We start from the raw sequence: 16359 nt of genomic DNA on the forward strand, positions 1-16359 counted from the left end.
CTATTCCTTCACTCTGTATATCCAGATTTCCCCATCCTTTAAAATTCCTTCTGACTTGAGACCTTTTATAAAACATTTTTACATTGGTCTGTTGGTGGTGATACAGTCTTATAATTGTTGTACGTCTCAGAAAGTATTTTATCTTGTATGTGATATGTATTTTTCCTGAGTGTGGAATTGTGAGTCAATTCTATTTCTCTCAGCACTCTAAGGTATGGGGCCAGTGTTTCTGGCTAACATTGTTTCCTATGCCTAATCTGCTGTCATTCCCATTTTTTGTTCTGCTGTGTCTGTTTTCCTTCTGGTTACATTTCTTTGGTTGATTGTTTTAAGCAATGAATTATGATGTGCCTTTGTATAGTTGTCATACTTCTTGTCCTTGAGTTAATTGAGCTTCTGTATTTGTGGGTTTAAAGCTTTCATCATATCTGGAGATTTTTCAGCCAGTAATTATGAAGGTTTTTTCCTCTATTCTCCTGTCTCTAACTTCCTGTTGGATTCCATCTACATATATTGGAGTATTCTTAAAGTTGTTTCAAAGTTCTGTGATGGGCAATTAATATTCCCCACATTCTTTCCATTACTATTTTCCATGTCTCTATTTAACATACTCAATACTCTTCAGCTTCATGAATATAAGGATTATTGCTGTAGTAAGCATTTTAATGTCCTTCCTTGCTAATTATGTAATGTACATTTTTAACTGTGCTTTTACCAATTGATTTCCCCTCATTTTGGATATTTTCTTGCTTCTTTGGACATCTGGAATTTTTTTCTTTTTAAATTTATATATCTTATTTAGAGGATAATTATTTTACAATGTTGTAAAGGAACTAGGACAAATACTTTCACAATTCATATGGAAATTTTAAATTGAATGTTGAATGTGGTCATTTTTACCCTTTGGATGCTGGATGTTTTTTTAATTATTATAAATTATTCTTGGCATTGTTTGCAAACATTGTTAATTTCTTGGAAACAGTTGTACTTTTTGAAGGCTTGCTGTTCAGTTTTTTAAGCTGAGATGAGACCAGACTTTAGGTTTATTATTTCCCACTAGTAAGGCAATATTGTCTTCAAGGCCCTACATATGTCATGGGAATTATGAATAATTTCCACTCTGGTGGGTAAGAACACAATTAAACTTGGCTCAATTTAAGGCTCAAGGGTTGTTCCCTATAATTCTTACCATTTCTATCAACCCTCCACTGAAAACTGGAGGGGTATCATCTGTACCTTCCCTTCTATCTGTGTAGCATTCTCCTGTGAACTCTTAATTATCTAGAGTCTCAAATCTCTATTCTTGGGGAGACTGTTTGTCTCTGCCTAGTTACCCCCTCCATGTATGTGTTGGAAAGTATTTCTAGAGTTGGGGCAATTGTAGAACTCACCTTGCTGGCTTCCCCCTCCACCCCAGGAATCCATGTTTGCTGCCAGATGTTTGATGTGAAAAATTACTCTTTCATTTATATTGTCTATTTTAGAGTTGTTTGAGACAAGAGGATAAATGTATCCTTTGCTCTTCTATATCTACCAAAATGGAGGTCCCTCTGCAATCAGAACCCACAGAATGTCTTGTGAATGCTAGGCATTGACTTCTGTGCATGGGTGCAGACTTGATTGGGGATACATGTTGGGGCCTTAGGGAGCCCCAGTCTGGCTGGAGAAACATGTCAATTACAATTAGTATTTGCTATGGGGTCTGTTCAATTCAGTTCAGTCACTCAGTCCTGTCCAACTCTTTGTAACCTCAAGGACTGCAGCACGCCAAGCCTCGCTGTCCTTCACCAACTCCAGAAGCTTGCTCAAACTCGTGTCCATCAAGTCAGTGATGCCATCCAACAATCTCATCCTCTGTCGTCCTCTTCTCCTCCTGCCTTTAATCTTTCCCAGCAAAAGGATCTTTCCTAATAGTCTGTTCTTTACAACAGTTGGCCAAAGTATTGGAGCTTCAGGTTCAGATTCAGTGCTTCTATTGGATATTCAGGATTGATTTCCTTTAGCATTGACTCGTTGGATCTCCTTGTAGTCCAAGGGTCTCTCAAGATTCTTGTCCAACACCACAGTTCAAAAGCATCAATTCTTCATTGCTCACCACTCCTTATGGTGCAGCTGTCACATCCATACATGACAACAGAAAAAATCAGAGCTTTGATTATACTCAACTCTTTTAGCAAAGTAATGTCTCTGCTTTTAAAAATGCTGTCTAAGTTTGTCATAGCTTTTCTTCAAACAAGCAAGCATCTTTTAATTTCATGAGTGCAGTCATTTTCTGCAGTGATTTTGGAGCCCCCCAAAATAAAGTCTCTCATTGTTTCCCCATCTATTTCCCATGAAGGGATGGGACCAAATACCATGATATTCATTTTCTGAATGGGAAGTTTGAGCCAGATGTTTCACTCTCCTCTTTCACTTTCATCAAGAGGATCTTTAATTCCTCTTCACTTTCTGCCATGAGGGTGGTGTCATCTGAATATGTACAGTTATTGACGTTTCTCCTGGAAATCTTCATTCCAGTTTTTACTTCATCTAGTTGGGCATTTCTCATGATGTACTCTGCATATAAATTAAGTAATCAGGGTGACAATATACAGCCTTGACATACTCCTTTCCTGATTTGGAACCAGTCTGTTGTTCCAGGTTCATTTCTCACTGTTGCTTCTTGACCTGCATACAGATTTCTCAGAAGGCAGATAAGATGGTCTGGTATTCCAGTCTCTGTAAGTTTCCCACAGTTTGTTGTGATCCACACAGTCAAAAGCTTTTGCAGATTTGATGAAGCAGAGGTAGGTGTTTTTCTGCAATTCTCTTGCTTTTTCTATGAACCAGCAGATGTTGGCTGTTTGATCTCTGGTTCCTCTGCCTTTTCTCAATCCAGCTTGAACATCTGGCATTTCACAGTACATGTACTGTTGAAGACTTTTTTGGAGAAATTACTCTGGTAGCATGTGAGATGAGTGCAACTGTGTGGGAGAAGTAACATTCTCTGATTCGCCTTTCATTTGGATTGGAATTAATATGACCTTCCCAGTCCTGTGGCCACTGCTGAATTTTCCAAATTTGCTAGTATACTGAATGCAGTAGTTTAACAGCATCACCTTTAAAATCTGAAATAGCTCAACTGCAATTCCATCACCTCCACTTGCTTTCTCCTAGTGATACTTCTGAAGGCCCACTTGATGGGCATCTCAGGATGTCTAGCTCCAGGTGAGTGATCACACTATCATGGTTATCTGGGTCATTAATGTCTCTTTTGTACAGTTCTATGTATTCTTTCAACCTCTTCTTAATATCTTATGATTCTTTTAGGTCCATATCATTTCTGTCCTTTATTGTGCCTGCCTTTGCATGAAATGTTCCCTCCCTATCTCTAGTTTTCTTGAAGAGATATCTGGCCTTTGCCATTCTGTTGTTTTCCTCTATTTCTTTGCACTGATAACTTAGGAAGGCTTTTTAAAAATCTCCTTGCTTTTCTTTGGCACTCTGCTTTCAGATGGGTATGTCTTTCTTTTCTCCTTTCCATCCTGCTTCTGTTCTTCTGTAAGTTATTTGTAAGGCATTCTCAGACAACCTTTTGCATTTCTTCTTCTTAGGGATGGTCTTGATATGGTATGTACAGATCATAAGATCGAAGGTTATGGCATCCCATTCCATTACTTCATGGCAAATACATGGAGAAACAATGAAAACAGTGGCAAGCTTTATTTTCCTGGGCTCCAAAATCACTGGAGATAGTGACTGCAGCTGTGAAAAAAAGAGACCTGATCCTTGGAAAATAAAGCTATGAAAAACCTAGACAGCATACTAAAAAGCAGAGACATTGTTTAAAAGCAAAGGTCTGTATAGTTGAAACTATGATTTGGCCAGAAGTTGTGATGGATGTGAGAGTTGGACCATAAAGAAGGCTGAACACCAAAGCATTGATGCTTTTAAGCTGTGGTATTGGACAAGACTCTTGAGAGTCCCTTGGACTGCAAGGATATCCAACCAGTCCACCCTAAAGGAAATAAGTCCTGAATATTCATTTGAAGGACCGATGCTGAAGCTCAACCTCTGATACTCTGGCCACCTGATGGGAAAAACCAACTTATTAGAAAAGACCCTAATGCTGGGAAAGATTAAGGGCAGGAGGCAAAAGAGAAGACAGAAGATGAAATTGTTGGGTGGCATCACCAACTTGATGAACATGAGTTTGATAAAGCTCCAGAAGTTGGTGATAGACAGGGAAGCCTGGTGTGCTCCACCCCATGACATAGCAAGAAGTTAGCATTTTATAGCAATTCCTCTGAACTGATGTACAGAGGACAATCAGGGAGCAGGCAGAAGTCTTTGGGGAAGGAGGAAGGAACAGTTCCTGGATAGCTGACAATGATAGGTTGGTAGGCCTTTTCAAACAAGAGAAGCTTTAGGGAAGAAATTCTATGCCAGGTTCATAGAATGGTAAGAGAAAGGCAAGGCAGCAGAGCTCGGATTTCCTAGGGGACAATATCCCTGTTCTACTAAACCTTATCAATGCTCAATATCGTTAGGTGATTGGAAACATCAGTTTTGTTTTGGAAGTGGTAGAGCAACATTTAATACAAAGACTGATGCTGAAGATAAAGCTCCAACATTTAGGCCACCTGGTGTGATGAACCAGCTCATTGGAAGAGACCCTGATGCTGGGAAAGATTGTTGGCAGAAGGAGAGGTATCAAAAGGATGAGACGATGAGATGGTGTCCCTGACTCAATGGACATGAGTTTGAGGAAACTGCAAAATAGTGAAAGACAAGGAAGCCTGTTTTGCTGTTGTACATGTAATCACAAAGTGTCAGACATGAGTTAGCAACTGAACAACACCAGTGAGGACACCGGGTCCAGTGAAGCCTCTGGCCCTGGTGGGAGTAGAGAAAGATTTAGGTGGAAGGGGAAGCTTCCCATCCTCTGGTACAAGTCCTTGAATCCAAGGCAAGGAGCATAAGATTTTGAATGTGTTACCAAATATTGTATTCTAAAAAAACAAAGCTGTCTCCTGCAGAAGTGGGAGCTTTGACTGCGTTTGTTCTCTAGATTTTACTGACGGATGTGGAAGGGATCTGGAGTGGGCTAAGTCTGCAAAAACCAGGTGACCAGCTCCTGCAAGGCCAGGCTCATGATCAACATTCTGCACTAGGTGGAAAACGAATCCAAAGGAAAAGTGTCCCATCTAGAGTGTACATGCCAATGTATCAAATTGTTTCAGCAGATCAATTCAATATTGTTTTGAGGTAAGCAAGAAACGAATGATGGGTGGTTTGCTTTTGTCAATTCCTCTGGATAGTTAGATGACTAAATGTCTGGTTCCTTCAATACATGATTGGAATCATGCTTGGGAAAGCAAACTAGATCATCATGCATATTTTCTGATAAACAGCAGGAATAGGCAGGTTTCTAAGGTCACTGTAGGCATTTTCACCATGAGGGTCCATATGGGGACAGTTTAATTTAACAGGCTGAGATTGGACTGTCCAGGTTGCCATAGTTGTTGCTATGACGTGTAGCCATAACAGCTACTTGTTTGCCTTGCTGGAGATGTGGGAAACCGAAAAGAGACAAAAAGCCTTACAACTCTCCTTGCAGTTGATTTCAGGCTAGAAATAGTTGGCAAGGAAAGGCTAGCTGGTAAGGCTAAGCAAGGGAGTAACCTGAGACGATAATCATTAGCTCTTGTGGGACCCCAGAAAACAGAAGCATTGGCTCAGTCAGAGTTCTGTGTTATGGTTCAGAAATAGATGTCGTTTGGCTTGAATCAGTATTTAACTCTGAGGATGGCAGACATAACCTCTAAACAGAAGATTTCCTTCTCCCCAGGTGGCAGAATAATTCATATTTGTTCCAGACTCAGGAGACCAGAAAGCCCTCTCAGGGCCACCTGCTCTTTGTAGGCACATATGCAATCTAAAAAGTTGAAGTATCATGGTGCCCATTTTCCAGATGAGAAATCTGAGGTTAAGGGACTTGATCAAGGTCATACAGCTAAGTATGTGAAACGCCAGAGCAAACCTAGGGTCATTCAGTTCAGTCGCTCAGTCGTGTCTTACTCTTTGCAACGCTGTGAATCACAGCACGCCAGGCCCTGTGGTCCGTCACCAACTCCCAGAGTTCACGCAAACTCATGTCCATCGAGTCGGTGATGCCATCCAACATTCTCATCCTTTGTCGTCCCATTCTCCTCCTGCCGAAAAACCCTCCCAGCATCAGGGTCTTTTCCAATGAGACAACTCTTCTCATAAGGTGGTCAAACTATTGGAGTTTCAGCTTTACCATCAGTCGTTCCAATGAACACCCAGAACTGATCTCGTTTATGATGGACTGGTTGGATATCTTTGCAGTCCGAGGAATGCACAAGAGTCTACTCCAACATCACAGTTCAAAATCACCAATTCTTTGGAGCTTAGCATTCTTCACAGTCGAGCTCTCACATCCATACATGACCACTGGAAAAACCATAGCCTTGACTAGATGGACCTTTGTTGGCAAAGTGTTTTCTCTGTTTTTAAATATGCTGTCTACGTTGGTCATAACTTTCCTTCCAAGGAGTAAGCGTCTTTCAATTTCATGGCTGCAGTCACCATCTGCAGTGATTTTAGAGCCCCCCAAAATAAAGTATGATACTGTGTCCACTGTTTCCCCATCTATTTCCCATGAAGTGATGGGACCAGATGTCATGGTCTTAGTTTTCTGAATGTTGATCTTTAAGCCAACCTTTTCACTCTCCTCTTTCACTTACATCAAGAGTCTTTTTAGGTCCTATTCACTTTCTGCCATAAGCGTGGTGTCATCTGCATATCTGAGGTTATTGATATTTCTCCTGGAAATCTTGATTCCATCTTGTGCTTCTTCCAGCCCAGCATATCTCATGGTGTACTCTGCATAAACAGGGTGACAATATACACCCTTGACGTACTCCTTTTCCTCTTTGGAACCAGTCTGTTGTTCCTTACCCAGTTCTAACTGTTGTTTCCTGACTTGCATACAGGTTTCTCAAGAGGCAGGTCAGGTGATCTGGTACTCCCATTTCTTTCAGAATTTTCCACAGTTTATTGTGATCCACACAGTCAAAGGATTTGTCATAGTCAATAAAGAAGAAATATATATTTTTTCTGGAACTCTCTTGCTTTTTCAGTGATCCAGCCGATGTTGCCAATTTGACCTCTGGTTCCTCTGACTTTTCTAAAACCAGCCTGAACATCTGGAAGTTCACAGTTCATGTATTGCTGAAGCCTGGCTTGGAGAATTTGGGGCATTACTTTACTAGCATGTGAGATGAGTGCAATTGTGGGTAAGTTTTAGCATTCTTTGGCACTATCTTTCTTTGGGATTGGAATGAAAACTGACTTTTTCCAGTCCTGTGGCCACTGCTGAGTTTCCAAATTTGCTGGCATATTGAGTTCAGCACTTTGACAGCATCATCTTTCAGGATTCGAAATAGCTTAACTGGAATTCCATCTCCTCCACTAGCTTTGTTCGTAGTGATACTTCCTAAGGCCCATTAGACATCACATTCCAGGATGTCTGGCTCTAGGTGAGAGATCTCACCATGATTATCTATGTCGTGAAGCTCTTTTTTGTATAGTTCTTCTTAATTGCAGCCCAAAATTGAGACACTTGCTCCTTGGAAGGAAGAAAGGCTATGAAAAACCTGCACAGCATATTAAAAAGTAGAGACTCACTTTGCTACAGACGTCTGCAGTGTCAAAGCTATAATTTTTTTTCAGTAATCATGTACAGATCAGTGATCTGGACCATACGAAAGAGTGATTGCCAAAGAATTGAACTTTTGAAATGCGGTGCTTGAGAAGATTCTTTTGAGTCCCTTATACAACAAGGAGACCAAACCAATCAATCTGAAAGGAAATCAACGTCTGACCCCTGCTGTCTTATCTGAGGCGTGCACTGAGGTGTCCAGGTGGAAAGAAAGGATGCTTCCTCTGCAAAGGTGCTAACCATGGCAGCTCCAAGCAAATAGTTTGTAGCTCCACCCCAGTATGAGTCTCAGAAAGGCTGAAGACTCTCCGTACTCTGGGTCTCCTGATACATGCGTTGCATTCTCCCCAGCAGCACTGGAGGACAAGGAAGAGACATTCTGGGCGCTGGAGGAGGGAGATGGCTCAGGGATCCACTGAGGCCACCACTTACCAAGTAGGACTGAAAAGGACAGAGCAGGCATATGTGGCAGAGAGCTGGTGACTGGGGTGTGGGAACAAGAGGGAACCAGCTCTGCATGAAGTATCTCACCCAAAATCCCCTGGAGGACATCCCAGTGATACGATCTTCTGAGATCGAATGAAGAGAGTCTATTTCGTTACCCCTTATAATTCCTCTGAATGCGGAGGTGGTGGAGTTGGTGGATCATCACAAACTCTTCCATGGCCTAGACCATCCCACAGTCACCATCCTTGGGGCTGCCTCTCCAGCTTCAGTCATGTAGTTCTGGAGAAAATTGACAATCATGTGTGCTGTTGTGTCAGGTCCAATGACCATGTAAAGCCAATCATAGGACCACATGGCCCTGCCAGGATGGCTGATCTACTACTGTACATGTGAACTGAGGTGGGCCATTCAGGGAACACCCTTGAATTCTAACGCTCCGAGCTTCTTTCCTTACTAGGAGATGCCTTCAGGGTATAAAACCCTAGGACAGGTAGCTTAGACTCCCTCACTAGGTGTAGAAGCCGTAAGGAAGAAAGTTGTCAGGTTAAGACCATCAAAGAAGTGGGAAGGGAAAGACCAAGGGTGAGGAAGAGAGAACTGATGACTTCTGATTTCTTGGGTCCAGTCACTGAAATCTTTGCATTTGCTCTGAGTCTTGTGTCCTGGATTCCCAGAATCATTTCAATGAGTCTCCGTTTTCCTTGAAGCCAGTTGGAGTAGGGCTCCTCTCAATTTTGATTCAGACTTGGTTCTAGATACTTCACTCCCAGACACAAACAGAGGAAACCATTTGTTTCAGCACCATTAAGAGTGAAACCCTTTATTCTTTACTGAGAATAGGGTGAGCAGACCACAAAACACAGTTCACCAGCATCCTGGGCAGCAGTGCTCAAAGTGTTAATGTGTGTTAGGAGAGTCCTTACTGATTCCTGAAGCACTCCAAGCGTTTACACTGCCTGTGCCAGGGCAATCCTATCATTTCCTTGAACAAAGACCGAGAAATACAGCCTCAGGAAGACGTCACTCAGGACCCAGGTCTCTGTAGATGGACTCACAGTGTTCTCTTGAAAGGTGGTAAAGCAGCAGCCTCTAGAATCCGGGGGAGTCAGAGACACACACCAGTCAGCATGAACCCTTACCAGTGACTCCCCCCAATATCCAGACTCAACACAATACTTTCTATTATTTCCCTCTTTTGGTAAATATCAAGGGGTTTTCTCAGAAGCAGGGGATATGAGAGTTCATCCAAAACCAAAGAGGGCCAAGACATGAGGTTGTCATCAGCAAGGGTGTGGGGTAGGGGAGGACTGGGTGTTAGGGAAACAGAGGAATGAAAAACAACAACGCCCTATGGTAGAGCATAAGGAACTATATTTGATATTCAGTGATAAATCCCATGAAAACGAATAAGAATATATATATGTATATATATTTATGTGTATAACTAATTCACATTGCTGTGCAGCAGAACTTAATGCAACACTGAAAATTAGCCACACTTCAGTATAATTTTTTTGAAAAGAACAAGTGTGTCCATAGCTCTCCTCACTCCCTGTTTTTTTCCTTCTGATTCCTGCTCCTTGTTTTCTCTGCAGAGAATGCTGGTTTTCCTCTTGCATCACACAATCCATACTTTATTAAAAAATTTATTTTGTATTGGAGTATAGTTGATTAACAGTACTCTGAGTTTCAGGAGGACAGTCAAAGGACTCAACCGTACATATCCAGTTATCCTGGTCCGAAAGACGCCCCTCCCATGCAGGCTGTCATATATCTGAGTGGAGTTCCCTGTGCTACACAGCACCTCGTTGTTGGTTATCCATCTTAAATAGAGCAGTGCCCACAACAGTTTTTTGAAGACTTAACTCTGGAACCGGCAAAGCCTCCTTTAGCCCACACTCACACTCTTTGGCCAATCCAGGCTTGGTTGGGTAAAGTACTCTTATTCCCCATCCCCACTGGTCAGTCCATAGACCTGATCACTCCTAGTAAGTCCCCAGTGCCCCAATGCAGAGCACCTTGGGATGCCATTTGCATGGAATCTAGTGCAGTTTTGCCTAGAACCAAGCAACCCTCCATATGGTTCAATGAGTTTGTCGTTTTTGAATTCCTGAAATTCCCTCTCTTCCTCAAAGCCTTCTTTGAGCCCATCAGCCTGCTCTGAACTCCTGCTGGGAGCTGACATGAAGCCTCCACCCAGTGCCAAGGCTGAGCAGTCACAGTGCACCCTTTATTCACATTGGCATCCATCCTCCCCACAGAGGGGTCAGGTACCACAACTCACAAAGGAGGCACCTGGCTGGAGCGAGGGGAAGATGCAGTCGAGAAGTAGGCTGACAATGTAATTTATCATCCAAATCAGGAAAACTTTGAGAAGGGAAGAAACTGTGAACTTATGCTGGGACATGACACTGGGACTGTCCCCAGCCATTCTCCTTGTAATATGGCGTATTTCAGGGACTGCTAGTGCTGAATTTCATGTTCATGCACCTAAGGGTTCAGATTGAATTGAAGCTCTTTGAGGACTGACAACCTTAGTGTTCCCCTCTCCCTGACTCCCACCATGCCATATGGTGTGGCCTCTCCGCATTTATTTCAGGAAGATCAGTGTCCCACACGGCCCTTTACTCTCAAGTGATTGGTTTTGTGGGAGGCACTGGCCCAGCCACAGGGCTCAGCAGCATCTGCAATGGTTTGACATGGCCTCCAGAGGACACCTTCCTCCCAGCGGCAGCGCAAGGGTTCCTGCAAGCTCCAGTTTGAGAACCAACCCTCAGTATTTTTCCCTCACCTTAAGAATGTAGCCTCAAGCTGGCACTGGGTAGTTGATGCCATTGATGGTGAAGATAATAGAGGGCAGAATATTGACCTTAGAACATGAAATACAGTGCTGTTAGAGAGAAAGGGTGAGAGGTTGGCCCTGGTTATCCCTGTTGTTTGTGGAGACTGGGAGTGACCCTGGGGCATTACCCTTCCCCTTGGAATCCCGTGGAGTGGCGCCAATGAGCTTCTGTATATTATCGACCATTGTTCTTAGGCCTTCGATGCATGTTGCCCTGGTGTCAACTATGGCCTTGCAGCCTCCAGAACAAGCAATAACCTTTCTTTTCATGATGATGTTGAGAGACAAAGGAAGAAAGTGGGCATCAAGGTCACTCTAGGTCTCCCCAGACTTGTCCCCTTCCCGACTGTCACCTAAATAGCCTTTTGTCTCTCGCCCTTTTTCCCTTTGCTCTCGACACAGCACCTTTCTTGACATCCTCGAATACAGTGCTTGAATACCCCAGGATTTTTGTATGTTGACACAAGCTGATCTTCCGTCCTAGAAGACTCCACTCCACTTTGACAAGCAAATTTCTCCTCATCTCCCAGATTCCACCTTAATTGTATTGTTTTCGGGAAGTCTCTCCCCCGGTGTTTATCAGTCTCCTGTCTTGGTCTCTCTCTGTAGACCCCTCCTCAGGTCTGCTGCTGCTAACTTACTCAGTCGTGTCTGACTCTGTGTGACCTCATAGAGGGCAGCCCACCAGGTTCCGCCATCCCTGGGATTGTCCAGGCAAGAGTACTGGAGTGGGTTGCCACTGCCTTCTCTTCTTCATGTCTAGCATGTACCAAAGTCACAAAGTGGGCGAGTCACTTCATGTACATCTGCCGCCTTAGATGTGAGGGCGAGTTTTATTCTCCTTGCCTCTCTTAAGTGCGTGGCACACAGTGGATGCCCAATGCTTGTCTGTTCAATGAGTCTGTTCAATGAGAAAACTGAGGAAACAATAAGAAACCTCCAGAGAGCTGTATCTGATGAGGAACAAATAACGGGTCACACACAGAGTGAAGATGGAGATTCGCAGGGGTAGATATTCTCATAGTAGGGGGAGAGAGGGGCTCCTCTGGGAGAGTGTGTCTCCCAGCAGTGCTCCTACAACCAGCTCAGACCCTGAGACCCTGGCCAGGAAATACATGACTAGCACACACAAACTCCAAAGGACAGGTCAGCTTTTGTCTGAGGGTATGACACAGAATCCTATCACTTATGCCTCTTGTCCTCAGATCACTGCTGTATCCCACCTTCCTGATTCTCTGTTATAGCCCCTGTCCCACTGTGTGCCCAAGAATTTGGCGTGTCTTTTTTTTTTTTTTTTTTTTTAGTTGCTTTCACGTCTGAAGATTGCAGCCGACCTCTCTCCATTGCTGGGTAGCTGATCCCTAAGAAGACCAATTTTCTCCATTTTCTCAGGACTGTCCTTGTTTTGAAACAGACATTTATCTGTACTGAGAAATTCCTATGTCCTAGGTAGCCCTGGACAGTCGGTCATCTTATCATAACTCTGTTCTGGCTGGAGATATTCTCCCTGATCCTCTGTTCACCACACTGTAGAGTCCTCTAACCATGCTCCCCACCTCAAAGGGCAGTGTGTGTAGCCTTCTCCGAGCTACAGAGATCTCTCTGGTGCCTTTTAGGACCGTGGGGACCTTTTAATCCAAGGGGATTATGAAACCATGGATTGTTTGTGTATCTATGTGCTTGTGTCTTTGTTTGTATGTGTGTTTGCATGTGTCTCTGTGTGTGCTTGTGTTTCTCTGACTAGCTATGCATGTTTTTATGTGTTAATGTGTATGTTTATATGTGTCTGCTTGTGTGTTTCCACGTGTCTGTTTGTCTGTCTCTGTTGTTGAAGGTGGTGTATATGTCTGTGTGAGTGTGTGTCTGAGAATGCATTGGTGTGTGTCTGCCTGTGTTCACGTACAGTAGTGGGAACATCACTTGGGCTGACCCTCAGAGGGAGAGGCTTACCAGTCCATGCATACCATCTAGTCACCCTCTTGGATCAATTGTATCCAGTTGAGCTCTCCCTTGTAGCAGCGGTGGTCCACCCCACCAAACATCACCACACTGCCCTCCCGCTTGTCTCTGTAGAGAGAAGTGCGGGGTGAATCCTTGGAGGACAGTAACAACAGCACTGTCTGAGAGCTGTTCTTGTCTACCCATCAAGGCCCTAATAAGGTCCCCATGTACATATGCAGAAATAGTGTCCAGGAGAGATAGAGATCCAGACTGAGGTCTGTTACTGTCTCATGAGTGGCACAGAGGAGGTTAGAAGCTGAATCACTTGTCTGAGCTACACCCACTATGTCTTCTGAAGAAGCCCTGGACCTCCAGCGACCTGAGTGCTCAGACACGCTCAGAGGACATGGTGCTGAAGTATTTGGCTTTCCCATTGTCCATCTTGTCATTTATCAGGAAAATCAAGGCCTGGGAGTTCTAAGGGTGTGGGTTCAGGTCACCCAGAGATGGCTCTACTGGCCTGTGACCTCCACTCTCCAAAGGGCCCCACACTCAGAAGGGACCCCACCTCTGCTCTCCCTGCCTTCAAATGCCTAATATTTCTTGAACAAGGGATCCCACATTTTTGTGTCCCACATTTTCATTTTTCACTGGCTCCACAAATGGGGTAGCTGGTCCTGAGCTCTGTTTTAAATGCTAATGAGGAAGGAAAGATATCCACCATCCTTCTTCCTTCCTTATCAAACTCATAGGCAAATCATATTGCTTTTTCTTCCAACTTATTTCCTGTTGCTTTCCATTAGCCTCCCTCATAAGTCACCCAGCTAGATCAAGTTACTGGTCTTGAGCCCAGGAGTAGGGTTGTGTTCCAATAAAATTTTATTTATAAAAGCCAGTGGTGAGGCCAGGTAGGGCCCTGGGGCCATAGTTATCCTTGGTTATATTACTCTCAGAATACTTCTTTATCAAGTGTTCTATAATTTGTGTGCAACTGAAAGCATCTTACAGCTAATTTGGAGAAAGGAATTGTCCATCTCAGACTTACTTGCTCAAGTAGAAGGCTAAAACAGGCTCAGAAATGGCACCTTGATTCTTCAGCTTGTCAACGATGGGGATGGCTCCAGAGAGGATATGTTGGGATAGTTCAAGCCCAAGATGCCATCATATCTTCTGCCCTCAGGCCCGTATTCTGCCGCGCTTAGACCGAATGGCTGGTCAGCACTTACCAGGTCCCCAGTCTGTGGGAGAGAAGAGTGTTCCCACTTACAGATACATGAAGTGGGACTAGGACTGGGCTGGGGTGCATTGCCATTAGATCCTCAGAGAAGAATTGAGGCTGGGCTCTGTCTTTGGTCACCCACAGATGGTTAGAGCAAGGTGGAAAGGGAATTTGGGTTCCCTTTAATAGAGAGTGTGTATTTTAAAACATTTGCCCCTTTGAGAAACACTACCTGAGTGAGTCAAATTGGCCTCATGCCTTCTGTCCAGGTGAGGCAACCAAGAGTCAGGCCAGGTCGCATTGGTGCCACCTTATGGACAAAACAATCGAGAGCAAGATGGTCTTCTCTGGCATCACTGTGACTTAATGACAGGAATGGACTGTATTCTCTGTAATGTACTGTGGATTCTGCATCTGTCCAAGAAGACAAGATGAAAACACAATCTTGCTTACAGGGTTCTATGAAACTGCTGCCTGTGGAATTCACTTTTGGGGATATGTGTATATTTCTGTGAGTGTGTATGAGAGAGAAAGGAAGAGAGGTGAACTACTCAAGTATTTATTGAGGAGGCAGGCCATAGGTTTATCAGACTCTGAAGGGTTCTCTAGAGTGAGAACTATCAGGCCCCATTGACTTCTCAGGCCTCCAGTTTTCCACTCTGGACACCTGAAGCCCTTGACTGCCCCCAGGTTCCCCAGATCAGTTTCATCCTGTCCCCAAACACCCCACAGCAACTTCAGTCCTGAAAAGCCAGCCTAACTTCACCTTTTACCACATGTGTGCCCTCAGCAAGGCCCTTGCTGTCTGGACCTGTTTCCTCATATGTCTCATGAGCTAATCAGAGTAACTGCTTTGTGGGGTTGTTGCAGAATTAAAACAGTTATCACCTGAAAATGGCTGGAACAGTCTGTTAATATAAAAATTGGTGCTTTTTTCCTGTCTTCTTGCTCCCAGCAAAATGAATCTTGAACTGTTCATGGGCAGAGTAGCTGCAAGCCCACACCTCAAGCCACTCTCTGGGTTAGCTAATCCGTTTGCTTGTGTGTCACCACGGGCACTGCCTCCCCAGGGACAGGATCCTGTGGGTAAGATGGTCAATGTCTATGGGAGTTAGGCTAGGAAGGCTCCTGCCAAATGGTCCTGAATCTGTTTTGCAAGCAGGGGTCACTGCATAGCCAGTCCCAACTCAGCTTCTCTTTACACATTACCCAAATGTTGTCATAAGCAAGATATCAATTCATGCTCCCAGATCCATAGGTGATCCTGAAGGTCTTTTGGGTAGGCCGGAAGGTGGAAGACTTGTAATGTCTGAACCTTACTTGTGTAGCTGCAGACCCAAGAGATGAGTGTCATCGGGTGCCAAGGGTGGAAACAGGGCGGCAGGGAAGTGAAGTATGTTGCGGGCATGGGGTGTCTGTACTCACAACAGGCTGGATGGGGGCAAAAGACAGAGGGCACCCACAAGTCAGATGAGCCTGTGTCAAAGATAACCTGGAATTCCTGAGGGGCTGTTCCAATGGTGATTTTACTTAAATAGAGCATCTACATGGAGAAGGAGGGAGTGGGTTAGTGCAGACCTGGCTACCTTCTGTTCCCACACTGATGTCTCCCTCTGGGTGTCATATATCTCTTGAGATCACTTTGCAACCACTGTGAATCTCACAGCCTTTTTGTCACAGAGGTGCTTGCATTTGATTTTTTTTTTCCTGTGCTACATTTAATTCAGGATATTGATTCTATGACCAGGCGTTGAAATGGTACCTCTGGTATTGGAAGGGCAGAGGCATAACCACTGGACCTCCAGGAACGTTGGACACCCAGGGAAGTCCTGGTGCTTTCATTTGAGAAATTCTGTAGTCTTTTCAAACGCAGCCTTAGCACCTCCTTCCCCAGGAGGTCCTTCTTGATCAACCCCAGGCACTAACTCTAGACTCAGACCACATTCGAGCAACACCATACAAGTGACCCTTTCATTTGCCATGTATTTACTGTTTGCCTATCTCTCAGGCTGACATGGGCATTCTTGAAGACAAATAAGCCCTTTTTCTAATCTAAAAACAGTAAGTATTGTGTTAGATTCTTATGACCTTACATGGAATACGGGTTCAGTAACTTTTTCCTGCTGTGGTTCTTGCATCTGTGGAAACTGAATTCCTCTGCCTGGGTATTCACAACTGCTTAGC

The sequence above is a fragment of the Capra hircus genome, chromosome 29, assembly GCF_001704415.2.
Source record: "Capra hircus breed San Clemente chromosome 29, ASM170441v1, whole genome shotgun sequence".
NCBI classification, from domain to species: Eukaryota; Metazoa; Chordata; class Mammalia; order Artiodactyla; family Bovidae; genus Capra; species Capra hircus.